The sequence below is a fragment of the Haliaeetus albicilla genome, chromosome 28 (genome assembly GCF_947461875.1).
Source record: "Haliaeetus albicilla chromosome 28, bHalAlb1.1, whole genome shotgun sequence".
NCBI lineage: Eukaryota > Metazoa > Chordata > Aves > Accipitriformes > Accipitridae > Haliaeetus > Haliaeetus albicilla.
Window position 1 is genome coordinate 5,346,339 of NC_091510.1, and position 26,869 is coordinate 5,373,207.

At 38.7% G+C, this 26,869-nt stretch overlaps 2 long non-coding RNA genes across 5 annotated transcripts in view; one reads left to right on the top strand and one right to left on the bottom strand.

The window, feature by feature from the left end:
• LOC138682465 (uncharacterized) overlaps positions 1-26,869 on the bottom strand; it is a 56,540-nt gene that overhangs the window by 14,771 nt on the left and 14,900 nt on the right. Inside the window, exons 2-6 of one of the 4 annotated variants that reach the window (XR_011322547.1) lie at positions 10,105-10,186; positions 9,942-10,004; positions 7,323-7,363; positions 6,732-6,846; positions 6,365-6,484 (exon numbers count right to left, since the gene is read on the bottom strand). This is a non-coding gene — a long non-coding RNA (uncharacterized lncRNA). The remainder of the gene's footprint in view (positions 1-6,364; positions 6,485-6,731; positions 6,847-7,322; positions 7,364-9,941; positions 10,005-10,104; positions 10,187-26,869) is intronic. The other 3 variants (XR_011322546.1, XR_011322549.1, XR_011322548.1) reach the window with 3 other exon arrangements.
• On the top strand, positions 15,261-26,302 carry LOC138682476 (uncharacterized). The gene is made up of 3 exons (XR_011322559.1): positions 15,261-15,379; positions 17,541-17,645; positions 26,234-26,302. It is a non-coding gene; the product is annotated as an uncharacterized lncRNA (long non-coding RNA).

Genomic DNA, 26,869 nt, shown 5'->3' on the forward strand with positions numbered 1-26,869 from the left:
AACAAAACATTAATTTCCATGCAGGCGTAAGCTTCATGTCATGGGTGAAAGGAAAGGAAAAAGGCTGAGGTTCCTTTTGAGATAAAACACTTTGCATAAACACTGTGGGACTGCAGACAGGCAAAACCACACAGATTTACTGCCGTGCGTCAAGGCCTGTGTAGTAGAAAGTTCATTGACTAGGAGTCACAACATAAATGGTGAATTAACAGAACGCCAGCTCCAGCCTAGCAGCCGTAGTGAATGAGACCTGAAGCACGGATGTTATACTTCAACATGGAGAACAACAGAAAGGCAGGAGTTTTGGCCAAGGATGGGTCATCTGACATGTTTTAAATATCATACTGGACCCATTTGCTACAAATAACGTTTCAGCTGATCAGTGCTCATATTAGTAGAGCTAACAGGGTTAATAGGCATGTGGCTGTTGATTACTTAACATTGTAGCTTCTTCATTACTGGGGATGAAAATACCTTAGAATAGATGATCTTGCCATAGGTCAGGTGGGTGGAATAGAGAACTTCGATGTCTCTTCCAGCCCTATTTGATTTTTTTCTTAATTTAAAATTTCTGCTTTATGCCTGCTTCAGTCTCCAGCATTGCCTCTTGGCAAAACAGCGGCCACATATTATCACCGCTCAGTGTTATCTTAGTTAGAGAGAAAAAGGGGTCATTTCATGGGGTCATGACAGGTTATTGCAGGGTTTCCTTTTTTAGATTTAAAGAAAAAGAGAAAAACAGAGATTGCATTCCTGCAGGTTAGCTAACCAAAACAGGAAGACAAAGTAAAACAAGGCAGAAGATGATACAGGAGTGAAGCAGTTGCAATTTCTTGATTTTAAACTCTGTCCTCCAACTGCTCTCCAGTTAACTGGATGGGAAATACCACATTTTGTCCTCATTCTGCTGAATTTGTGGGGGCTGTGTACAGTAGCCCTTCACCTGCCTAAGATTAAGGCAATATATTCAATTCATTTTTCACAGAAAGAAAGAAGCTATTGTTTCATGAAGTAGCCTGCCTTATCTGGAAAAGCCTGAATTTCAAGTTTTCCCTAATCCTTGGCATATCAGATAGTGACAGGCAGTGAGTGGCCCAATGTGTTATTCTCTGATCCCCCCTGGGAACTAAAAACTTTAATTCTTTCCCAATGTTTTGACTGATACAGGAATCGTAGCCTAATTTCACTAGAACATATGTGTTAGGCTTCAGATGTTACATGAGAGAGTAAGACCAGCACATGCATAATGAAACCATTGGAGTCGACAAGAACTTTAATCTGAACTTTGCCAGCATGTTTAAAGTGAAATGTGGCCATGACAAGAGAAAAACCCAACAAAACAAAACCCTCAAACTTTTCTGCAAGTAAGCACAGCATAGGAAAACCCTGACCCAGATATCACGAAGATGGGGACAGTTCAGGTGATTCACAGATTTATTGCCTTCAAAGTAACCTCAGCAACAGATTTCCCCTCTAAGCAGTAGTGTTACGCTCAAAGCAAATACGTTCTCCTCAGGGAAAGGGCTTTTTGGTCGGAGCGGGCTCCAGTTATGAGTGTGGCAGCTGCAGAGAGCAGGTTGCTCTGTTTGAGACAGGACAGTTAGATATACCACCTATTGAAACATAACTTCTATTTCCAATCCCAGCAGGAGGTGGGATTTAGCGAAATGTGGTATCTCACACTTCTAATATTCCAATAAGCTATCAAACCATCATTAGCATGTCCTCTTCCCTTCCTTTTATAACAATAATACATGGAGGCTTTAACCTTCAGGAGATTTCGGATCCAAATCCCTAGCAAACTTAAGCTGCTTTTGTGCAAATTTAAACATGGAAGCTCAGTAGGTTAGATGGACCACCACGTAAGGTTTTTTCCTGTCATTCAAGTAAAGCCTCGTTAAGGTAGCAATATATTTCCACATCTAGTAATAGATACTCTTGGAGACCTTTGTCTTTGAACCTGTGTATTACATTTTGTTATAGACTGTTTTTGCGCAAATACTATTATACAACTTGTACCAGGAAGTTACACTCATTATAGAGAGGGAAATATTTACATTTTGATAGTGCTGAAGATAAAAGGAGAAAAGCAACAGAGTGTCACCCTGTTCCACGCAGTTGCCAGGAATTATTTCACTGACATCACTCAGGCCAGGATTTCATCTCAAGTTCATCTCTGACAATAAGGGAGGCTTAACTAAATAAATGCAAAACACTGGGGTTGTGTTTCTGTACAAGCCTCCTGAGAACGGAGGAGAACTCGAAGCAGATCTGAGAATTTTGCAACCCCTCACCTCTGGAACTGCATTGCCTAAGAGAATATGAAATCTTAACTCACTAAGAGCAGACGACCTCTGTACTATGGCTTTTCTTCTTTACAGTTACTGTTTCTGAGCTCCGACTTTCTCTCCTTCTCCCATCTCCCACAGTCTTTCTACAAACATGGGAATAGGGAAATCAGAAGGCAATAGTTATTGCATCTGTATATACTCCACTTACTGTAGTTAACTGACTTTTCAAATGCTGGGTATCTTATTTCCCTGGCTTCAGCTTATAGGGAAGCTGAAATGTACTCAGTCACTAGCTCTGCAGTATGAGGTGCTCAAACCCAAGATACTCATAGAGGCTAAAATTAAACTAGCAGTCTCTTTTTTTAGATTTAGTAGCATTACGACTTTTAAGATTCCTTTGTTATAAAAGGGATAGGCCAGGCATAATGACATGAAATGAATAGAAAATAGCCCTGAAATGTGAATCCATCCACAATATGCATCACCAGGTTGCTCTGGAAATGGTGATGTGAGCTAGAAGGAGGAGTCACTAGTTATATGACATGCAATTTAAATTAATGGCCTTTGAGAAGCAGAGATTAATTTAAAGAGAACAGACCTACAAAGCCTCAGTCACTTGGAAGGCAGTTTTAGTCACTATTGACATTAAACAACATCACTCGTACTGAGTCCAAACTATGTTTACTATTGTTTCATTTCTTGCCAAAATTCACATTCTATTATCCTGGCACCCCAGAACTTGGAAGCTGTTAATGCAATTGGAAGAGAAAAATAAACAAAATGAAAGAAAAAACCCCTCAACCCTCTAAATATCTGGTTTATTTAAGTTAATATTAAAAGTAAAAGTGTCTAAAACCTAAGCCTTTTGTGAGAGAACGTATCATGAACTATTGCTATACATTTTTCATGAAAGGTAATAGATAGCTGCAACATCTTTTTCAACATGTTTCCATAATGATAACTTTCTTTAAAAAAATGAAATCAATGCTTACTCAAAATTTGCGTTTTTGAAGAAATAGAGCTTTGTGAAGGTTTTCATAAATGCTTATCATACACATTGTGTAAGTATTGAGGATCAGTTTCTGATACACTTTTACAAATTTTTAAGAGAGTTTTGAAGAATAGTGCTTTACCCTTCTTTCTACACTTCTCTTATTGCTGGCATGAACAGACAATGATGCTTTAACAACAGTTGAGGAACTGTGGGGTTTTTTAATAACTTCACCAAAGATGTTTGTGTGTTTGGGGGATAGAAGAAGAAAATGAAGCTTTTAAATCTTGCTTCACATTCCAGCTTCAATTTGAGATTAGACAGTGGCAGAGCCAGACAAACCTTGAGTAACTGTTTGGGGTGGCAGGGCTCAGCACCAAGACAAAACATCCCACCCCCACTTATCTCCATATAAAACACAAAATATAAATACGGGAATATGAAGCTTTAGAATATAAAACACCAATTGGGTGCTCAGGGTGGAGGGGAAGAAATACATAGTAACACTAAGAATATGTCAAGGTTAAAAATCAGAGCATCTGGAGATTTTACATGCAATTAGCAAAGAAAAGGTAAGGTAGACCACTGGCTAAAGAATACATGCACTTCTGAAGTCTATTTTCTCCTCAGATTATATTATTACTAAACAGAATATGCTGAGAGTATTTTAAACCATACAAGGAAAAGTGAGCAGAGATTTCACAGGATCCTAGATTTCATGGTGGTGGTAAATCACAAGAATATAGTTCCCAGAATGATTTATTTATAGCAGTAGATGAAAACTACAATAATCCTGCTTATTTTAAAGTTTTTTTAGGAGCTAACACAGTTTACAGCAGTGGAGGGAAAAGGGAGACACTTTCACAGAGGAAAGAAAATGTCTGAGAACACAAACCGTAAATTCAGATGCCAGCACTTGTCCCATTCATTATGTCCTGTTCACTCGTGTATGAAAACATGTGCCAATTGCCCAAGACCATGAGTACAGCTACATGCAAGATAAATCACCTCTCATGAAAACTAGCAACATAAAGATTCCCTTCCTACCACCTCTCTTCCAAGTAGTGCTGCAATCTCAAGGAATTGAGGCAAAGCCTCCACTTGGATGTACAGTCTATTGCATTGTAGAGCCCCTTGAAGTCATTAATTGTGGAAGAGATTATTGAGCAGATCCTTTTTCCTAGCGTGCGTAGAAAGACAGAGGTTTTCCTTGTTATATACCTGTGTATAACTGATCAAAGACTCTGTACAAGTAAAAAGACTTTATACATGTCATTATCTAATATATTAAATCAAAGAGCTAGGCTACTATAAATAGGGTTAAACATAGCAAATAGTGATAGTTCTTCCTCACAACACAAACTTTTAACTGAATGCTATTCTGATGATGAATTGTTTAGAATTGCAGTAGGAAATGTATACTCCTGTAACTATAAAGTAAATGCATCAGTTCTTCAAGAGGACCAGTTCTTTTCTTTCTGACATTAACACATGAAATCTTGGCCCATTTGAGTCAGTAAAGCTTTGGCTAATTATTTCATCAGAGCCAGACGTAAAGCCTTCTCTTATGTCCTTTAATCAAAGAAATGTGATCTGCTGGAAGAGATCAAAGTCCATATGAGCAGTATTCACTGATGCCAATTCTTCTGATTTGTTGCTGTAATTGGAAACTCATTAAAATGCAATGGTTTTAAAATGCATTTTACTTGCAGTTGCTTTATTTCTCCTTGTAGTGCAGCTTTTCCCTATGACTATGTGCATATATAGGTGATATAAACCTAATTAGGGGACATGCAGCTGTGCAATAAGATTCAGCTGATGAATAGTAGGTATTTAAAACCGTATGATAGGACCAGCTGAAGACAGACTTGGCAAAAAAATTGAGCTGGATGGCTGTCTTAAAAACATGAGAACTTTGAATATGCATTTTATTTTTGTGGTGAGCCATGATCTCTAACTAGTTGACTGGCATTAAAAAGAAATCCAGAATAGAATCTATTTTAATTGCTATCATCAGATAAAAAGTATAAATTATCCCATTGATGTTATATTCAGAAAAACTTCCTTCTGTAATTTTGACACTGGAATGCTAAATTCAGCTAGTGTAAACTGACGGTATCTACAGAATTCAATGGTGCTGTCTGCTACAGCTGTGATTTTGATCCAGCAAGTTGATGGAAAGTATACTGTGATCTACTTTTGTTATAACTCTGCTGAGTTCCTTTAGCATTCACCTAAAGCATGAAATACTTCAGACCAACCTTCTCAGAGGTTCACAGAAATGCAGCACAGAATAATTAGGCCTTGGAAAATACTACTTTACACAGGTTTTAAAAAGTGAACTCTTTGAATGATTTGAATATGAAGTCTTACTAATGTCTACTGACTCAGCTATGTCATCGACTCACTCAGCAAAATACCAGATATCTGTTCCAATGGGTAAAGGCACATTGCAAAGAAAAGCATAGCAAGTTGCTTTATCCACAGGACCAAGAAAATCACGCAGCATTTCTTTGGCTGTTAAATAAAGCTTAGAAGTGTAAAAGCCTATCTTGTCTCTGAGGGCTGACTATGACCTCCCAAGAGAAAGAGGCAAAGAGAATTTTCTCTTCCCGCTTTTATGAAAGGCATAAAAATATGCCTTATGAAAAAAAAGCCATATGAAAATAATATGGCTACCATAGCACAACATTTTGCACTAAAAAAATCAAGGAAAATTAAATTCTTTGGAACAGTAACAGGGACTTTCTTGTTGGTTTCCTAGGAAACTAAGTGGCCTAGACTCCTCCTGTGCCAAGAAGCTGCTGGGACATCAGGTCAAAGGCTTAATTAACTTTTTATGTGAATTACTCAGCAATAAAAACCAGTTAGCCTGCTCAGGAAAGAAGATGCTTCTTAAGTCAATCAGAAAAGCACTTACTTAGGTGGAAAAAAACTCTACAATTAAAAGCAAAACAAGCAAAAAAGAAGCACCGAGATATAAATGTGCCTGCTTTATAATTTAAGGAGCTAAGCATAATAAATATTTCAACCCTTTAACTCTTCTTCGCAGCTGATCTTGACTTTGCTACTTGTTTCTTACCATCAATAGAAATGACCTAAGAACAAGAGGAGGCAACTCCACACGTTCATATGATATATGCCATGATCATGAAGTTGAAGAAAACAAGTCTCTGATACATCAGTGAAATTCATCTTCATGCTGTCAGACAAAAAAGAGCATGCAACAGACTTCACAGTAACCGCTTTAAAATAAACAAAAGATTATCTTGAAAAATCTCAGGGGACTTGGTCTTTACGAAGTATACGGAAAGGAGAAATGAGACCTACTCAACAGACATGTCTCCTCATGGTTTGCAAGCTGGCTTCTGCTGCTCCTGTACACTAAATAAATTTTGATTATTAAAAGCTACCCTTGAATGGCAGGTCCTCCACGCAGGCTGCCTTACCTGGACTTCTAAAGTCAGCAGCCTTCATCGTTGGTGTTTGCTTTGTGAGGTCCAACACGGCTTGCACGGGCAACAGAGCGGAACTTGTGAGCCAAATTCTGTTACCGTTTCACTGCTGAAATAGGGTTAAAGCCAATGGATCTACCCCAAATTTACATGCATAAACAAAATGAGATTTTGGCACCATTTCTTAACTTTCTTGTTTATAAAGTATCCCTGTGACACTAATGCTTGACAATTTGGATTAATAGCAGATTAATTTAACAGATAGTGTAAACTCACATAATTACACGTGAATGTGATGCAGCTATACCAATTCTCTGCAGATGAGATTCCAGCACATAATACTTTTCCTTTCAAAGTTTGATCTAAGTGGTCATAATTTTAAGGGCACTTCTATGTACATACAATGTAAAACATTTGTCAGTGCCTATGGAAAAGTTCAATGTTCTGCTTGCTTTTAAAGAAATAAGTAGGAAAATGTGGGAAAACACCCAAATTATAGGAATAAACATCTTTCTTATTGACTGAACTTCTCAGGGATGCCATAATATCCAATTTTGAGGGTATCATCTCTTGGCAACGAAATACCTGTGATATCGCTGTTTCTGTACCATGACTTCATTGGCAGACTGAAAAAGAACAGCAGATGGTTTGCAGAAAAAGAGACTTCTTTAATTAATGAATATTTTTAGCAACTAGCACCCCCAAAAGTCACAAATAACATTTCTGATAAATAAATATGTTGAAATATTATTAGTTCTATCTTTAGAAGCCTTCTCCCACATAGACATTCTGCTATTTTAAGTCAAATTCATTATTTTGGAAAAAAGATTTAGATGAATTTCATGTCTGAGAACACAGGGATTATTAGGACAGACCAAATGTAATATACAATCTCAGCATTTCCAGTTCCGACCTACATATGGCTATTATGCCAGCTGTTACTGGGTTTCTTTTCCCCAGATTTCTATTCTGTTGGTAGCACACTGTTCACTGAGGATTAATATTTTACCAGGGAATTCATTTCTGCTTGAGGCTGAATATTGAATTTGATTCCAAGTTGTGAATTTTAGACTTGGCCATAACATATAAGAAGAAGTTACTCTATTTTGGTAGGGCAATCATTCTTTTATGATTAGCTTTTTAATATTTTCATTGCTATTAGAATGTGACTTACACTTCTGTTTTTCAGACTTTAAGCACCAGATTTTCAGGAACCATTTGAAAATACTGAGGTGAGGATTGTGTGTATATAAGTCTAAGGCATATACTGCTTTTTAATATACGTGCAAAATGTGTTCATCCTGATTGCAGACTTTATGACCTTATCCATTTTAACTTCAATAAATATCTTCCTTTCAGCAATAAGGTCTCAAGATTTTTTCTCAAAGGCAACCTCTTAATACTCCAATATGGACACCCCATATTTCTCATGACCACCTGAGGTAACTTCACTCCAGCCTGTGCAGGGAATAGGCAAGTGGGAATGAGAAAATCTCCGCTCATCTGCACATTTTGGACCAGAACTGAGACCGAAGCAATCTGGCAGCATCAATTTTAGACAATCAAACATGGAAACAAAGGCAGAGTAACAAAGGAATTGTATCTGCTGGAGACCAGCAAAGTCCCTCCGGGTAGCACAGGATTTCTGGTAATCATCAAAACATATATTTTTGCTGTACGAGAGCTCACAAACTTTTCCTATGTTATTGTAAAATCCTATTGGGAGCAATAGACTACTACCACGAGGTAGAATAAATAACGACAATTATGGGCACACTTACAGAACTAATTCTGTCCAGCTACCTCACTGATAAATGTAGAATTAGTGCCCATTTAGATCAAACCGTAAAACAACTACTTTGCTTTTATTACCTCATTATAAAATACAAACCACTAAAACCTGCCAACCTTCTGTCTTCCGAAGCAGTGAAGACAAACATGACCCATTGGTCAGTTCTCCTTGCAAATGAAAACGCGTTGGAATACAGCGAGTGAGGGGCAAGCCGCAAAATGAGTCACAATGAGCAAAGGAAATAAAAGGGAAAATCAAAGTTTCACAAAGGCAAAAATGATAAGAGAAAATGTAAGTCCACCACTGAAAGTGGAAGGAGGACAAATAACTTATGACCCAAGGAAGGGTGAGGTATTGAATGCTACTTTTTTTTCAGTCTTCATAATGAAGCATTTTTGTAAACCTAATAATAAGGCTTAGCTGTGACTGTCAATTTAAGCAAGACAGTAAGAAAAATAGAGGGTAGTATTATTTAATCAGAATCCTGTGTCTGACCTTATGACCAACATTGATGACTTTAATATAAATAAGTAAACTAATAAGCATTGGGGAGTTTGTAGAAGAGAAATCTGTGGTTGCCAGAGAGTCAAACTGTGAACCATATGCAGGTTTAAATACAAATGTTTGGTGGAATGTTACCTTTTATTCCAAATCTCAAAAAGAACAGTTATCCTCATACAGGACAGAATTAGGAAAAAAAATAATGTTTAGGATAGTTAGATTGTTCAGACTAAAGATCCTGATGAATTTCACTTCAGAAAAATCACCAAAACAGCATTTCAACAACTAGGCGTTATCTTTGAAAGCTCGCATAGATGAGATTCAAAGGCATTGAAAAAAAAAGTAAACACAACAAATATAAGTATCTTATAAGACACAGGTCTGGAGGAATAGAAGCAGGTCATTTTATATGATCTCCAGGAAAAAAAACAAAGGAAAGAAAAAATAAGTTAAGTCCTCATTTTATAGGATTACAGAACATACAAGATGATTTAAATCATCCAGTATAGTTTTTTCAAGAAAGTAGACACAAGATTTTTCCTCTTTCTGCTTTTTCAGGTCAACATTTCTTCAAATATGTTCAGCATACTTATGCCTGATCTTCTCTCCCTTCCACTCACCTGCCAAAATGATGAAGTTCATATTGCCTGACTTTTTATAGACCTTTTTGGTAACAATCTTCCTTTTATTTTACTGGCTTTAACTGCAGTCTGTGGTTCTGCTAAAGAAATGCTTTGCAGTACAACCATCATGGTGTTCCAACTGTTCAGTCAATTCCAATTTTCTTTGCAAATAGGACTGTTGATTCAGCTTACATTATTGAGATTAAGACATTTGTTGTTTTATTATATTTTTATGCAATATATTGTTTTCCTTCAAACAATATATGGCTTAAAGTGGTCAATACTTACAGAATTTCTGCAGGAGTAAGCAAAATTGCTCATGTTTGTAGTCACTGATAAGGTGAAAGGTTGCTACAAGAGAAGCATGCCAAGGTTTTTACATCTTACTTCATCACTGTAGAAGCAGATTTCTGATTTTTGGGTACTTACGTTTTTAAAACCTTAGATTTACTGAGAATTGAATCTTGACGCTGAGTACTCCACACTTCCATTGGTTAGTTGGTTTGCTTTCCACAGCTATGTTGCTTTAGTACCTGTGACAATATTAAAATAATACTGGAAATAATAAATACTATGGTTCATGTTCACTAAGGAGAGGCACAGAAATTACATGCAGTACTTGACGGAAATCAGAGGTTTCACCATAAAAGGAAATTTGTCCAAACATATCTTTCAGTTTCAATCCACAATGGCAATATCCATATGACAAATTATCACAACTTTTAACCTCTCATCTGTCTTCTACACACTAATTTATTTCTACAGTGAATGCATCTAATATTCAAAAGTCTGGAGCAGCTTCAAATGGAAGTCATTATAATATTGTCTGGGGTGCTAGTCAAGCAATAGTTCTGAAGCAAGGGCAAATTTAAAAATCAGTTGGTAAGATTTTCTGTTCATTCTTCTGGGAATTTTTTTTCCTGATTCAATAGCTTCTAGCCACATTGTTGCTCAGCAGATGTACACTGTATTTAATTGGAATTTCTGCAATATTCCTATTTTTCACAGTGCAAACCCCAAGATACTACCAGAAAGAAGTCATTCTGAAGCACATTTCTGTATGTATACCATTGATAACAGTTACAGACGTCTGACTTTTTTCAGGAAAGCATAATGCAGCATTCAAGTCAAGGAGTATACCTGTATATATTTTATATTTTCCCTCCAATACCTGCAACAAATGGAGGCTGCTTTGCTTCCATATACAGTATGAAAGCTGGAATATCTATGATAGAATTGCAACAGTGTCTGTTAAGCCTGTGCATGTCTGACTCATGTTGATGCAGAAGCTGATTTGCATATGCACATATACAGATAAGAGTGTTGAAATGCGGGGCTGCAAGTCCAAATCCTGGTGCGCTGCATATGCAGTCTGGGTTCAAACACCTGCACACTTTTGTCCAACCCTTTTGGAAATCTCCCTCTTATCAACTTACTTTGTGGCTGCATTGTCATTTCATTGCTCGGATAACTAACATGTTCAGAGGACTACAAATGGTGTAAGTTGCTGAGAAGTAAATTGGATTTTTATTGCCAAATTTTCTCTCCAGTTACATTACTAGCTTACAACCTCCAGTGAAGTGAACAGAAAGGCTATACATGGATGAGTGTTGGTGGACTGTGACCTTTAAAACCAAATAATACAGTAATACAGGAAAAAAGATACTGCTTTATCCTTCGTTTCCAGTTTGAACCTGGTTTTTTTTTAAGAACCTTTATGTTATTCTGGATGCTCTGAGCTACTAACATGCTCAAGTTACTAATACCTTTTCTCATTCCCTCTCCTTGACTAAACTGCCCTACAAAAATGTATTTCTGCCTTGGAACTGTCCTGTCTTCTTCCCTTGTGCTATCCTTGGAAATGCCTACCAACATGAACAAATGATGGGCCTACAAGATGCCATTAGACCAATCTATATCCTCAAGTGTGTTTTTTATTTCTTTGGTATCTTTTTGTGGTATACACCTGTCACATGCTCTTGCTTGAGAATAGCAAAGCAAAAAGTCCATGGGTGTTTCCATACTTAGACTTATAATATGTTTTCTAGAGGTTACATTCTATGTAATTCAAGATTATTTGAAAAGCTAGATCTTCTTAATACTGGATTACGAGAATTCTTTAATCTCTAGTTCACACGAGGAGCTCACCACAGTATTTCTAGAACCCCAATTCACAATTTCCTCCTAGAAAAAAGAAAAGTGCTTGATATATCCACTTAGCTAGCAAAATCATTGTAGAACAATAGAAGCATCTATACATTAGCAATATTAAAGTCTCTGGCAAGCAACTCCTCACCTTTGAACTGTTCCAGGGAAAGTCCTGCTGATTTTAGTGAAACACCTTGCATGTGCCTTAAAACTAATGGTTGCAACTCTCAGGTTAATGTTTTATTTGGTATTCTTAAAGGACACTAACAAGTCTAGGTCTGCGATTATATATATGGATGGAAAGTTGAAGCAATCAAAGGCTAAAGGCAAATACCCTCACATATATGAGGAAGAGATGGAGATTAGGACTCAACTGTTTAGATCATGGTCTCTGTAGAGATTCTTGCTCTAAAAAACCCCAAAACATGACAAGTAGCTGCCACTTCCAAAAATGAATGCACATAGTTTTGATCCAGAAAATGTACATGCTGATAGTTAAAAATTTAACATGCAAAGAACTCAATTGGCTTTGATGGGCTGCTGTAAATTAAGCTCATTCCTAAGGTTTCTGTTTGTTTGTTTTAGAAGAACTGGGACACAAGTAATTGAAATCATCCTGTGGGTCACTCTCTCGGTCACACAATGACTCATCTGCTGAGCTGGTAACAGAACTGTCTCTGCTGGATCTGTATTGCTTTCCCCGTGTTTCTGGCACCGGGCTCACTGCTAGCTCAGTATGATCTGCAAACTTAACATCACCATCTGCTACCACTCAAGTGGTACAACTCTTTCCCAGCATTCCTGATGTTTGATGTGCCAAAACCAGAGATTTTAGAATTTGTCAAGTGCTTTGAAGTTGGAAAGTGCTAAACTACATCAATTTTATGTCCAGTCTGCCTCTCCACTTGCATAACCTGAGTCAGATTTTGGAGATCTCTGAACCTGATTCTACAGAAACTTAAAAAAACAGAAGAAAAATCAGAATGCAAAGGTCCTCTGGGGGGGGTATGTTTATGATGATTATCATAAGACGCACACCCATGTATTCCTACTGACTCCAGCATAACAGAAAGATAGAGACAAAACACAGTTGACTTAAACCATAAAAAACAGTGCATCAGATCCTTGCCAATCTTGAATGGGAACAGTTTATATAAACACGGAGGACTTTGGCAGAAAAGTTAGCATTGGTAAAAAAACTCAAATGAAAATGCCATCCATACAAAGATGGAATACATTCCAGGTAAACCTATCTGAAGGAAGGCTTAAAATGACTACATTTCCACTTAAAACTGCCTATATGGCAAATCAGGAGGACTGCAAGACCAGAAGAGGTATGTGAAGACAAAAGTATAACAATCTGTAAACTGATTTCCTTTGTTCTATGTTTATACTCACTCTGTTCCCAAATGTTGACCATGGTGAAGGGGACAGTGAGTGTCTGAAAGCTGTTGACCAAACTGTGAGAGGAAGGGAATATGGAAGTACCTTTATATCCTCTACCAAGTGCAAGACCATCCCAATCATGCTCTTAACATCCTCCAAATAAATTTCCAGAGACTTGATCTACATGTCTCTTCAACCTGATGGGGAAAGAAAGAGAAGTGGAAAATCCTACAGTGGTACAATAGTTTTAAGTTGCAAGGACAAGGCCTTGAGCAATACAGTTTAATGACAAAGCCCTTGTCTGAGTGAGGGGCTGGACCAGATGACCTCCAGGGATCCTTTCTGTGATTCTAATCAGCAATTGCTCTATTGCTTTATTTTACTACCATAGAAACACATATTGGGAAAGGACATTTGCTTCTTGAATGTTCATACATTGACAAGGAGAGTGGGAAGTTACTATGCTAGCCATGAATATGAGTGTACATACTTGATGAGACAAAATGACTGCCAAAACTAGTACTCTATACCTCCAGCGACAGCTAGCTGTATATGATAAAGAAGGGGATAAGAATGGACCAAACAGTCAGTGATACTTCCTATTGCTGGTATTCAAATATCATAATATAAATGACAAAGAGAAATAACGGAAATAATAAATGAAGCATTGTCCTTTTCATTTCCAGACACCTCATTCTTTCACACTCAAAAAAAAAAAAAAAAAAAAGTAAAAAAGTATTTCAATAAATCTGTCTTGGTTATACCTTTTATATAAACCTTATATTGGTTTGTTCAGCATGTACTGCTGTGGACAGCATGCAGTGCCCTATGGTAGGCAAGAGAAGACCTGTTGTCCCAGTTCACAAATAGCTGCCCAAAAGCAGGGGAACGTGCATCTAAGTGAGCCAAAGCTGGAGGAATTATTTGTAGTGCAGGGTGAGACAGGCAAAGGAGGAAACACCTTGCTAACCCTCCCAGGAGAGTAAAAATAAGATTTCTCCTGCAATTTGAAGGAGAAAAATAGTGGCTATTGCAGTGCAGGAAGCTACTGAAAAATTGCTGGCCTGAGAGCAAGCAGATTGGAGGGAAAACCACTGTCTTTCTCCAGGGAGATGCTGGGCAGAGAAAGAATTGACTGTCATCCCTTCTATTTTGGCCTTCCTGCCTAGTACATCTGAGTTTTCTGTTTAAGAACAGTTAACTCTTCCTAGTACAATAGATGCTGAAAATACTTTTGGTATTCTTGATGGACTCATTTCAAGTAAAACATACAGAAAGTCCACCTCCACAATGGTTGATCTGACGTATCATGTTCCCCCCCCCCCCCAAATCGCGGCTACCTAAGAAGAACCCAAATGATTTAGACACAAAGAAATGAAATTAACATCAACATCAGGATCTAGAAATAAAATCCTACCCTATGCTTAGACATACATCTGTTGAAGTGAATATAAGGTTTTCATTATGATTGTTATTCCTTTGAGAGTTGGAAAGCATCTGTAAGGCTTTTGGATAAGGTCTAAAATGAAAACAACTACCCCAACTTTGAATATTTCCCAAACCTGGAAGGGCGTTTGGTTGACATCTGCTAGGGGACAGGGAGGATGAACTGGCCAGCCTGAAATAGATCTGTTTTGCTTGCTTTGTGTTATGTCCCCACCCAAACTGGGGGGGACAGACCCTCTCTGTAGGTGCTTTTGGCTTCCTGCAGAAGCTTTAGAAATAAATCCCAGAAATTAGTGGATTTCTTCCCACAGCCTGCTCAGAGTCAAACCTTCCTTCCCCAAAATAACTTCACATGAAAAGTTCCAGAAGAAGACTTTGTAGATAAGATTTTTCCTTTTCCCAATTCAGCCTCCCAGACCCAATTGCCTTTTCTGCAGGATATAATAAAACAATATATAAGAATTGGCAAAAGGCAATTGGACAAACATTAGAGGACACTGGCAGATCTGGTAGTATTTGTAACTTGACCTTTTCTGGCTAGCATCCTTGGGTGTGGGAAGCCCTCCCACAACCATTTTAATTCTTTTAAAGAAAGCCAAGCAGCCAGTCCCACGCTGTGACCCATTACTTAATGTAGTGTGGAGCTGGAGCTGGAACTGAGGTCTCCTTCTGGGGATTCATAGTATGACAAAATTGGTGCTGGGTCCACTCTGCTAAACAACATGCATTCAGCAGGGGCCTCTGGGGTAAGCGGTGGTCTCTACAGATTCGTTTTGTTTAAGTAAAACTTGTATATGTGCGTCTAGAAGTGAAAGCCACAGCCCACTGAAGTCAGTGGGAGTCCTCCCACTGTTTCCAGGAAGTTTGAGAGCTGATTCAATAGGATGCTGGCTTGTTCGGAGAAAACATACACGCAAACATCAGCATTTCTGCCCACGGCTTTGCAGATGCATTCTTCCACTCAACGAGACGTTTCTTGTGCATAGCGCAAATTCCTCAGGTTTCTATCCTTACTTATCTTTTTCTAATATTCGGCACAAAAAGACCTAAAATGTGATCATGTCTTTTAGCTACTTCTGTAATGCAAAAGATTAACATAATCATCAAATCAGCTTGAGCTCCAGGAAATCTGAGGCTGGTTTTGATATTCTCCACCATTGAAAACTCATCTTGAATGCTGTCTTCTGGCTGCTAAGTTCTACGTGCTGTTCAAGGATCTTTGGAGGATGGAAAGATCTTATATTTTGATATAATAAATTGAGCTTTCTAATACATCCAGCTGAAAGGATAGAAAGAACTGCCTGATGACTTCGTAAGATAAGCAATTATATCCACACAGCCACACTGTGAGAGGGAGATGAATTAACTGCAGACGAGACTCCTAAAAGCTATCAAAAAATAACGATGTGTTTGTTCAAAAAATGCTCTACCTTTTAAAATAAAGATCAAGTTGGAGGAAATTGTCAAATAGATCTCTTACCAAATCTTCCAGGTATGAAATTTTAACTCACGGTTGGAAATAGCCCTGGTTCTTTTTCATCACAACTATTTTCCTCAAGATTATATTTGCACAGAACTACACAACTGAGTGATTTTCAGAAGTGGGGAATGGACAAAAAGTTGATGTTCAGTTGTGCACCTTTAAGGCTTTAACTGATCACAGATGCAGCAGATAACACAGTGATTTACCTGTGTGAACCTTGTCAGCCATGTGAAGCTTATAATTATTCAAATTAGACAAGATTATGGAGGTTGCAGAGAGAAAAAATGACACAAGAGCCTTGAGTTCTTGTTTTCCTCATATTCCATTGTTAACCCAAATTTTGTCATGTCTAGATTCTTCAACATTGAAATTAAGTGGAAAATATAGTTTGGCAGCTCACTAATGGTTTTGCCATTTGCAAGAAAAGTGGCTCTAGGTAGAAAAAAAAGTGTTAATAGTTAATGTTCAGCATGCTCTGCAAACCAATTTGGCTTTCAAGTCTGGCATGGCTGGTTTTATATTATACTGATGGATTTTTTGCAGCTAGAACTAGTGCTGTCAGACTTTTCATTTTCCTTTGTTTCATAAATATATTATGTTGCTCCATTTTCTCTAGTGATAAAGAATGGTAAGATTATTTTCAATATTTCCAACCTTTAAATCTATTTCATATTAAATTACCAGAGGATAGTTCATGTTTGGTTTCAGGTTTTAACATAAAATCCTTGGAAAAAATGCACATTGGAATGATCTTTTTCCCATACGCGTTGTGCTTTCAACACCTTGGATCTCAAAATAGCAAAATGATATTAAACATCTCTTTGTTTCTATTGCAACGGAAAAACTGCAAGGACTGGAGTTCTGTTTGGAACTACCGTTTGTGCAACGGGATTTAATAAACAGTGGCTAAGAAAAAAGGCCGGGGCAATCCGTATGGAGAACCCAGTAGAGCTTTTCTGCAGCACTCTCAATAACTTGGCTAGGTTTATTCAAGAAAGACGGGGGGTACGCTCTTTGTGGGGGACAGGAGAGGTCCACGCAGCTCCACTCTGAGCAAGTGTTGCTCCTGCTTGGGGGATGCGTTTCCATTTTGCTGCTCGTGGGTGTTTCTTTGGTGGCAAAGGTGAGTCCTGAGCTGTGAAGTAGGCAACCCCAGGCAATCACAGAGAAAAAAAAGGACTGCTGATAAACAGGGAAACCTGTTGAACCAGTACCTCAGGGAAAGTAAGAGATGTTATCATCAATGGTTCCCCAGGAAAAAAGGAATCTGAAAATCGGGTTTTGGCAAATAAATATAGGCACAAATATTCTTAAAAGAGGTAAGTCTGTGTTATCGGACACCTTGAACTAAAAAATTCCTTCTCTGTAGGGCTTGGAGGACATAAATACCTCCAAGTAATCATTTTTCTACTTTTTTTTTGCAGAGTCTTGGAAAGGGTCATCTTTCTTTGGCAAGATCTGACGAGCTGTCTGCAAAGCCAAACACTGAAAACTAAACTTTCAAAAGAAAACATTTCAATGAAAGACATGTAAGTTTTGACACTTAGTAAAAAACAGTTGGAAAGCAGCCAGCGTCTTATATCCTACCTAAGTCAAAATCCAAAGACAAAGTCTTTTTAATGTGATTTCAGGAATTCGACTCAGATTGCTTTGAGATCTCCATCTGAGGCCATCAGGCCCCATACAAAATGCACTTGTCATTTTCTTAACAGACCAAGAGTGTGCTGTTCCTTCCTATAATGGCTCAAACATTTACCAAGGCAGAGGAAAATCTGAGTATGGTTCTCTGTTATCCTAACGATTTTTCCTGCTCAAAACATTACGGTAAGGGGAAGGGTGATCATATCTGTTGAAATTGTGAGTGCAAGAGAGAACACAGCTCTGCAACCTGGTGTATAAGGGCAGGAGTGGACAAAAGGGATCCTGGCTTCCCGTCCCCACTGCATAAATTTAACCTGCAAGAATTGATCTGAGAAAACACCGTCTCTATTCCATGTTTTTAAAGGAAGAACTTATGATCCCACTTTTGGGGGCAGATCTGGGAGACCGGCTTAGAATCGCTTTGCTGAAGCATTTAGCAAGGAGCTAAGTGAGCTAGAAGAGACAAGATTTAGGACACATCATTCTTCTCATCTAGCTCTAGGCTGTGCCTACCTTTCTCCTACAGAAATCCTCGGATTGTCTCTAAACCCAGCTGGCACTCAGGATTAGGAGGTCAAGGTCCATCAGTGTCCACAGCCAGCAGCACACCAGGAGGCAACATGTTTAATATCGCATCGGCTGCTGTGCCGAGCGACCAGTTGAGCTCACTGGGGACTATGTGAAGCCAGGGAAGCCTTGAGCTTCCAGACCTAAAGCTGTGGCAAGGTGTTTGCTGCAGCCTGTGGTGATTTAGGGCAGGGATCTGAATTCTACCCCTGGGACCAGGAACATAAAGTAGGTTGTATTTGGTTAACGTGGTGGGATAGAAGTCCCTCTGTAATGGTGTGAGGACTGGTTTCTAGTCTTAGTGAGGTTTGAAAATGTTCAACTAAATATATCTATAAGAAACTGGCAATGAAAACTGAAAACTGAGTTATTTGCTAAAAAAGACACCAACAAGAAAAAGCAAAAATAAGATTTGAGGCTTATACAAAAAGAGCTGTCTTTCTGACAAAAAGAGATTCCCTCATACGTGTTACAAATTGTTTGCCTAGATTATTTTTGCAATCAAAACAAGAACCCAACTGAATTTCAGAGGACTTTAACGCTGGCTTGCTCAAGGAAGGCTGCAAAATTGTTCGGGTTAGAAAACATAAAGCACAGCTTTGAAAAAACTGCAATGGCTGATAGAGTAAGAATTCCCTCTCTCGGAGAGATCTCTGAATTCAGCATGAGGAAGCCAGGAATATCACTCACACTTCAATTGACTTTAATTCCCTTAACAGGATAGACCAGTAGATGCAGAAAAATAGTGAAAGACACCATTAAAACTAGACTTATTTTGAAAACTGGATTGTGAAGGACCCCATGTGCTTTGGCACTAGAAGCAGCTACTTCTCTGAATTGCAGTGGCTGGGATTCATATCTCTGGAGAGGGTTGGGACATCAGTGAAGAGAAGCCGACCCTTTCTGCCTCTGCTTACCTGTGAGCCTGCTAGCCCTGCTCCTGAAACAAAGATGCTAAACCTTTGTTGTTCTTTTTCTTCTTTTCGCTTAATTGCTCTCTGGGCTGTTTTCTTAGACTCTCAGTTTAAACAACCAATCATTAATTTGATTTCTTTGGAAGAAGAAATCCAAAAATATCAAAAGCTGTGCACTTTAAATAATGACTCAAGCATGGCATTCTTAATTCCTGTGAGAGCCAGGGAGATTATTCAATACATTTCAGGCAAAACAAAATGTCACTTTCACCACCAATCTGAAAATCTAAGTAAGTCAAGTGAAAAAAAATGAATCAAAAGGAACAAAATTTCTTTTGTTGCCTCAGGATACTTGATAATAAGCATCCTGTGAGGGATACGTAGAGATTTGTAATAATGATCCAGGAGCCTGTCTTGTGCTCATTTCATACATGAACAGGACCATGGAAATTAATGGATCTAACCATCAGGAGTAAAGGTCTGCAGGATCAGGCACCTGGTCAGCAGTATTTACTGCTGCTCTTTCTGGAGTGTACAGGATTTTGGAGGGGCTGGGGTGCACAGAGGAGGAAAATACCACAGCAGAAAATACCATAGGACTGGTAAGGTCATCTAAATAAATCATAACTAATGAGGCATCTGCCATTAAAAATAAATCATCATCATTTTGTCACTATCCAATTTCCCATTAAATTAGTTTCCAGATATGACGTCAGGTCCAATCTTTTCCTATAAGCATTGATGCTTTATTATTGTAAAATGGGAGCACTGGAAGGATGAAAATGCTCAATGTGCATTAGTAATCTGATTCAGTAGTCAGGCTGTTTGGAAACGTGTTCCTCTTGCTGTGTTCCCATTCCTGCTGGCATTTCTGACATACAAAATATAAACTAAACAACTAACTCCTACTTGTGCACTTTTGGCAAGGTAGTGTATTCTTCACATAAGTAATTATTGCTTGATTTTTTTTGAACTTGTACACATTATTAGTAGAAAAATAATACTGTGACAAAGACTGTCAATCCAAGAATTTCAGAGCAATCTAACAATTTTATCTTAATTAAAATGTTTCCCTGGAGAGAGTCATTTTCCCTCAAAACACTGCTCAGATGTGCTGGATGACATTATCTTCCTAATAATAAGTTAAGAAAATGCTGTCAATATCATTGTCTAACCAGTTAATCTACTTCGCCTGTTCCCCTGTGTCCTTATTGCAGGTTTCTTATTTCATTTGGAATTACGTTTCGCTGAACTATAGCAAACAGTTATATAAAAGGTAATAGTTCAGTTTGATCAGTTGCCGGTGCTTGTATAACCAGCATACTAATGGTTCTCTTTCTCTGTAGCAGGCTAGGCTCACTTACAAAAAGAATTCTTCCAGATTTAAACCAGTTGTAACAGAGAGCAGAACTTGGCTCATCATATAGTTAGCGTATACCTATGTAGTTAAGAGTGTAATTGCTAACATGTGATAGTTGCACCAGCACTGGGCACGTTAAATGAGAAAAGGGCATTGCTTGATTAACTGCACTGGGAACTGTCGTATTAGATGGATGGTTGAAGGAGTGCTTCTGTCAGGACTCCCTGGCACTCCCTCTCTGAAATTACTAGTTTCAAAAGTCAGCCGTGGACAGCATGCAGTTGTGAGCCCAATAGTTTGTCACAAGGTAGGAAGAGTTCCCCAGATAAGGGGAAGCTCAATGGGGCTGGTACAGGCCAGGAAACACTGGGTTACAGCTTGGTTGTGACTGGTTTCCATTGCCTCATAAATCTGCAGCTTCAGCAGTGCCTGAATTTTCCATTTGAGGGGAAATGGATTTGCATCATGCCTTACCCGCAAAGGGTGATAACCTAACTGAGCAAATGGCTTTTACAACTTCAGCGGAGCTGCTCGCAGACGGAGCTCCTAAACCTTGCTGTACTCTTCCAGTCTGATTCACAGTTGTTTGTGGTCTTTTAAGAAATACCTTTGTTAATAGTCCTCGAGCCCATAGCCATCAGCCATCTGTACTTTAGCCCCCAGGGACAGTCCAGCCCAAGCCCGATGAACTTCCAGGGATGAAGCTGATCGCTTACTTTCTTGTCTGTTTGTCTTGCGTCTTGGTCAGCATCTAAAAACACATCCTGGCTTTACACTCAGGAAAGCTCAAGCAGTTTGCCAACTGCAGTCCCACACTTCCTTCTCCCTCCGTTGTGATTTTCTGCAATTTCTCCATAGCATACAGGAGACGAGTTGCACACCCATCATTTTTCCAGAATACTTGGCTTGACGCAGCATGTGGAAACCTTGAGTCTATTTTGGTGCTGCACTTGCAAAACATACAAGGCAATGTTGGAAGCTTTGGTGCAGGGTAAATGACATCATGAAAGTAGGGATCCATGTGACTTGGACTGATGAGAAACAACCCCTTGGTTGGGGCTAAACATCAGTGAAGACAAAAATTTACACGGTATTTTCTGCAATCCTGATCTTATAGTGTGACTGGGGCTTCCCCTCTGAGGTTATTTCTCCTTTGCATTTGCTGAGGTATGAAGACAAAATCTACATTGGCAAGAAAGCTTATGCTGTAGTTTGCAAAAGGCATGTACCTCATTGCACTGATAACACAACACGAATCTATCGCACACAGTGTGTCAACTAACTGCCTGGGAGAAGGGTAGGCTGTTCTAAGCTGAAAGCAATTGTTACTGTGCAGCTTTAAGAGCCTTAAAACACAAGTGTTATGTAGCTGTTTAAATTAAGTTATTGAAAATCTTACCAAAAGGGTGCACAAATAGCTTCACAAGAAGGAACTAAAACTTTAAATGAGATAAAAGGAGTACAATTTATTCTGAACTAACACAGAGCAACTAAAAGCCAATCATGGTCCAGAGCATCAGAAGACCAACACAAACATTTCAGAATAACAGCAAACTCCTCTTTCTTACAAACTTAACTTCTATTCACTCCCAGTGATAGTTTAGGACAGGTCTACCTTGAGCTAGGTTGTCACAATACTGTGTTTTCATATGTGTCTTCCACCTATAAGTGCTTATGTCAACAGGTACGCAGAGACTCAAAGTGAGAAGCTCTGCTTTTCTTGGCTGAGGATACATTGAGGAATTTCTTGTCTGCATTGTACAAAGGTCATTCCCAAAACAGGCTATTCCCAATGGAACTAGCAATGTGGAGTTGATCAGGAGATGGAAATTCAGGCCCCTTGCCAATTTTTATATTTGAACAATTGCTTTCACCATAAATGAAGACACGAGTCAGTATATTACAATTTTTCATTTAAAAAGTCTAAAATCTGTATTCAGAAAAGTCAACATATTTCACTCTGTGTTGAGTCGGAGTTAAGCTGAATATACCTGAGCTACTGAGGCACCTCAAGGAAGCTGTGCTTCAAATGCTGAATAGCTCTGTTCACCCATGAGTCAGGTTTCCTAGTTGGACAACTTTTTACATATTCCAGGTTGGGCCATGGTTTTAGTGCAATGCACGGCCTCAGGGGAGACCATGGGGTGTCGTGGGCCAGGTAGGACCATATCCCAGCCTAGTCCACGTGAGGCATCCTTGACCTCATTGGCTTGGATTAACTAGTGGAAAGCAAATGTCTTGATTAGATTTTCAGAAATGGTATAACAAATATTTTCAGGAAATATTAGAAAGATGGGAAAAATACCATGTTCAGAAAAAACCCTGATCTATTATTGAAATGCAAGTGCAAAGCAGTAAGTGAAGTTGCTGGAGATGATACCTTCTACAGGCACAGAAGACACCTAACATAGCTCTGCAGCATCCATCCCTGTTCCATGGACTGGGCCCAAGGGCTGAGGATTTACCCTCTAGTCCCTACCTCTTGTAACTGCTGATTTAGCCTGTATGAATGGAATTTTAGCTTTTTGTAAAGCAACATTAGTGGCATTTCAAAGTTGCAGGTTGTTCAATGAGCCTGGTATATCGGTGGGAAAATAAATCAGTTTCTGTAAATAAGGAAGAATAAAGTACTTCCAAAATCTGTCTGTGGAATTTGGAGGATGACCCACTAAGTTTGACTCGTTTGTTTTATGGTGCTCCCAGGGGCTGTGTTTTGTTTAGAGTTTGGTATTAAGTAGTCTAATTGTGACTGTAGATGGGGGCTTTTTTCATTTGCATAATCTTCTCATGGGACTACAGCTGCTAATTTGGTGATTAATTATCCATATTACACACTGTTTATTTGACCATGCCTAGATTAATTTCTCTTTCCAAGCAAATCACATTTAGATATGAATTTGCATATCTTGATTACATTTTAATGCCTTGGCTATCATTGTTTCTTCCCTGGGTACCTCATCAGATTAGAGAAGAGTGCTCAAGCAGGGAATGATGGAATGTCTTAAATGACATTGTGTATCAGTGGACAGACCATGCACATGACTCCATGTTAATGGAAAATGTGTTCCTTTTACTATCAGGAAGGTTATGACGCCTAGACTGCAGGTCCTTTGCAAGTTTTGTGGCATGATTACCTAACAAAATATTTCAAGCCGGATATTTTAGCAAGGTAATATGAAGAAAATAATAATACGTGTTTACAAATTTAAGATACTGATATTCATAGAATTTCATCTGCACTCCTGCTTTTCCAAAACTTTTCTGCCTTTATAGGATGAATAAATGTATGTAAAGCTTCTCCCTCATTTAACAGTAAGAGTTAAGTCACAGGCATAGAATAAGTATTTTGAGAATAAGGTTCAGAATGCAACATGGCAAACTCTTGAATATATTCCAATAAAAAGCAGAAAGCCAATTTGTTCCTGACATGCTTTTCTTGCAAGTTTTTGCAAGAATTGCATTGTAACACAGCTGGAATCTGTGCAAACAACAGGAAAAACTGGATTAGTATATTCATTAAAACCTTTCCAAGGATCACTGCAGTATTTCAACAGACAACTAGGAAATTCCCTTTATAAGGCAGGCTGCTTATTCTGAATTCCTTCAAGTTTATGTATGCCTTGTATATTTGGAATTTTGCATCTCTCTCTTATTTTCTTTCACAGCACATGCACTACAGAGGCACTACAGCTAGGTATAGCCTTAAAAATATAATAATATTTATTATAGGAAGCATGAATTTTTATAGTTCTTATGATTAAAAAGTGTTCTCATATACATTTGCCTATTTCATCATAGCAATGATCTGTACACAATATAAATTATAAAATGCAATATGTCACTGTTGTAATAGTAATTAATTCTATCATTTTTTCCCACAAGATGAAGACAAAAAAAATACACGGAGATCTCCAAGCATGTAGTTACACACAGGCTTGCAGGGGAGGGGAGAGGAATATTATATACACTGACTTACAGAAATCATCAACACTAATTCTATTTGATCTCTTGTAAATGCTCTTCCAACGCTATTTGTATCCAGGAAAAGAAAGCTAACAAGCAAAATGATAATTGTTAAAATCCGATAACCCAAACATATTCCTATCTTTTGGAGGGGAATTTTTTGTGTGTTCAGAGCGTCTTATCACCATATGAAAGTCAATGGCTCCTATGCACAAAACATTTCAGGAAGTATGTCAAAATATTGGGAGCCTGACCCCAAAAACACCTCCCTGTTAAAATCAGTCTGATTATTCATATGAGTGAAGTTATTCACATGTGTTAACATTTGCTGTAACAGACCCTTGACCTTTGGCTTTACGGGAAGACAACACAGTTGTCATGATTTCACAATATAAATAGACACTATTAAAAGACCTAGAGTAACGACATAGACTTACTGGGATTAAAAACAAAGCATCATAAATGTTTATGGATGTCACAAATAAAAGGGCAACTTCAAGTTCATGTGAGCTCTGCACATTTGTTGTTTGAAGTCCAAGTTCATGGGCTGCAGCCCTCCTCAAGAAATGCCTTGCCAACACATGTACGCATATTTCAGTATCAGTTTGATCCTCCTTTTAAAAACAAACTGTGTTTTGTTGCACAATGAAGATGAAAAACAAATTAAACCCGAATTAATACTCCCTAAGGAATGAAAACCAGCTTTGGAAATGGCATCGAAACTTTTAATTATTATTATATTGTAGCTTATAAAACTTTCAAAAGCCAAACTAACATTTAATAAAGAAGCGGGTAGGCAACTACATCATGAAGCCCGCGAACACAATAAACAAAGCTGCTAGCAAACATGACGCCTTTCTCTGTTCCAAAATAGTGTTCTTTGTGTTACTGTCCTCAGTGAGGCATGAAGGGTTTGGATGACATTCTTGCCACATTGAAATCCATGGTAAAAAACTATTGACTTTGAGCCAAAACCTCACCCTCTGTATTAAATTAAGAAGGGAGAAGGGGGGGAGAAGACGATGACTGAACTGACCCATGGCACAGAAACGAGAGCATGGGCTGCAGCCCCTGGCCGGTGGGGCTGGCCTGGCCCCCTGGCTCGTCCCTGCTGAACGGGGGGTGACCTTGGTCCCTGCCGTGGGGGGCAGAGCCTTGCAAAATCACGGCAGCCGCTCCACCCCTCGCTGGCGTCAGGGCTCCAACCAGCAGCAACTTGTCTTTGCAAACGGGCTTAACTAGCTTAGGAGAAGTAAACAGGGAGGAGGACCCTAATAAAGAGCTTTCCTGAACCTGCAAATACTTGGGAAATTGTGCTAGAGAAGGTCCTCCATCGGTCCAGCTGGAAGTCTCCCTCACGCCCCCAAATATATTTGGGTTGGTCCCGACCGTGGGATGCACAACGTGGGTGATGCAGTAATGCTTTATACGGCTAGCGTACCTATTCCCCTTGCCTAGCTGAGAAGAAACTTCCCCAAAGAACCTTAGTCGCATTTTTTCCCCACCTGGAAAGCACTGGGAGAGAAGTGTAATGATAGCAACCACTATGGAGTCACACTGGTTTATACCCAAAAGGGTCTGAGAGAAACTTAGATGAAAGTGTTGGTTTATAGATGAAAGTTTGTTTTTCTGTCTGCTTGAAGTCAAGAGGTGAGTTTTACTCCTTTTCCAGGTGTAACTCTCCAGATGGTCTGGCATCTTGAATATAGCCAAGCTATTCTTATGTGACAAATCTAGGAGGTAGTTCAGGAAGAAGGCAATGAAGAGAAAAGTCCATTGTTAAAGGGAAAAGTTGAAGAGGAAGAAAAACAGCAACAACAAAAATATTCTACCAAACAGCTTAAACATCTGCCTGAGTGAGATTTCCTGCATGGAGCCAGTGAATATTACTATTTCTGGTGTTATAAATTCATAGAATGGTTTGGGTTGGAAGGGACCTTAAAGGTCATCTAGTTCCAACTCTCCTGCCCTGGGCAGGGAGACCTTCCACTAGAAGATTCCATTAACATAAATTGGGTGTGTATTTACTACTTGGACGTGTTCCTTAGTCTTATGTTTCTTCTGATAACAGAAAAGGAAAATTAAAGAAATGACTGTAAATGGAGGAAATTAGGAATGTTTTTCCAAATGTTCTGGAACTTTTCCGTAGTACTTATGGACTAGGTTGGAAGTCGTCCTCCTACTGTTTTGTTAAGACATGCAGGAAGTGTACCTGTATCTAATAAAGACACAAGGGTGCTAAATTTGGACCCAACTACTGCTCTTTACAAATCAGCACGATGATAAGCATTAAAAGTCAAAGGGACTT